This window comes from Carlito syrichta, unplaced genomic scaffold, assembly GCF_000164805.1.
Source record: "Carlito syrichta isolate Samal-C Ts95f unplaced genomic scaffold, Tarsius_syrichta-2.0.1 Scaffold307299, whole genome shotgun sequence".
NCBI lineage: Eukaryota > Metazoa > Chordata > Mammalia > Primates > Tarsiidae > Carlito > Carlito syrichta.
The window spans coordinates 57,016-58,191 of record NW_007251395.1 but is presented as its reverse complement, the minus strand read 5'-3'; the positions used below and the strand labels follow the sequence as shown (position 1 = coordinate 58,191).

Here is a 1,176-nt window from a genome sequence, read left to right as displayed (position 1 = left end):
ATGGCAAGAAATAATGGCACATTCTCCACAGATTTTGTTCTTGTGGGCCTCTTCCCTGGGTTCCGATATGCCAGCCTCCTGGTCTACCTCATCCTTCTGGTCTACATCATTGCCCTGACAGGGAACTCCATCGTCATCCTCCTGATCTGGGTGGACTCTCACCTCCACACTCCCATGTACTTCTTGCTCAGTCAGCTCTCCTCATTGATTTGTTCTACATCTTCACCTCAGTACCTAAGATGGTCATTAGTCATGCCCTGGGGGAGCACAGCATCTCTCACATTGGCTGTGGAGTTCAGATGTTCTTCTGTCTGACTCTAGGTGGTGCTGAGTGTCTTCTCCTAATCTTTATGTCCTACAAGATTTGTGGCTGTTTGTAACCCCCTGCGCTACACAATTATCATGCACCCTAAATTTGCTTTCTAATGTCCCTGGCATCATGGACTGGGGGTGCTCTAAATTCACTCATTCAAACCATCTATACCATGTATATTCCTGTCTGTGGCCTGAAGGAGATAAATCACTTTTTCTGTGAGATGCCAGCCATCCTGAAGCTATTCTGTGAGGACACTTCAGAGTATGAAATGGTGGTGTTTGTGGTGAGCATTGCATTTATCCTCATTCCTTTCAGTCTTATAATGGCCTCCTATGTTCGTATCTTCCTCACTGTTGTCAGAATGAACTCTCGTGAGGGAAGGAATAAAGCTCTGGCCACGTGCACTTCTCACCTGACAGTGGTGAGTCTCTTCCTGGGGCCAGGCATAGTGATGTACATGACGCCTGGTTTCTTCCACACCCCAAAGATGGATCAAGGTCTCTCTGTGTTTTACATTATCGTCACCCCCATGCTGAACCCTCTCATCTACAGTCTGAGGAACAAGGAGGTAGTGGGGGTGCTGAGAAAGATCCTTGCAAGGAATCTCATGTCAAAATAGAGAAACTTCACTGCTGTGCCTTTATATCTCAACCCAGTTCCAGGGTGAAATCAAAGTCGTTGGATTACATATTACTTTAGCTACACAGAATTTCTGTTTAGGTGTATAGACTATTTGAGGAATGGGTCATTGAGACTCCAATGACCTTATTGTGCTTGAATCCATAGAAACATTTGGAGAGGAGGGCTTTGGTAGTGAGTAGGTGGGAGGCATATCTATACTTTTTTTTTTTTTTGAATTG

At 45.2% G+C, this 1,176-nt stretch overlaps 1 pseudogene; it reads left to right on the top strand.

Moving 5' to 3' along the window:
- Positions 1 to 935, top strand: LOC103266696 (annotated as a pseudogene).
- Positions 936 to 1,176: the final 241 nt, after the last annotated feature.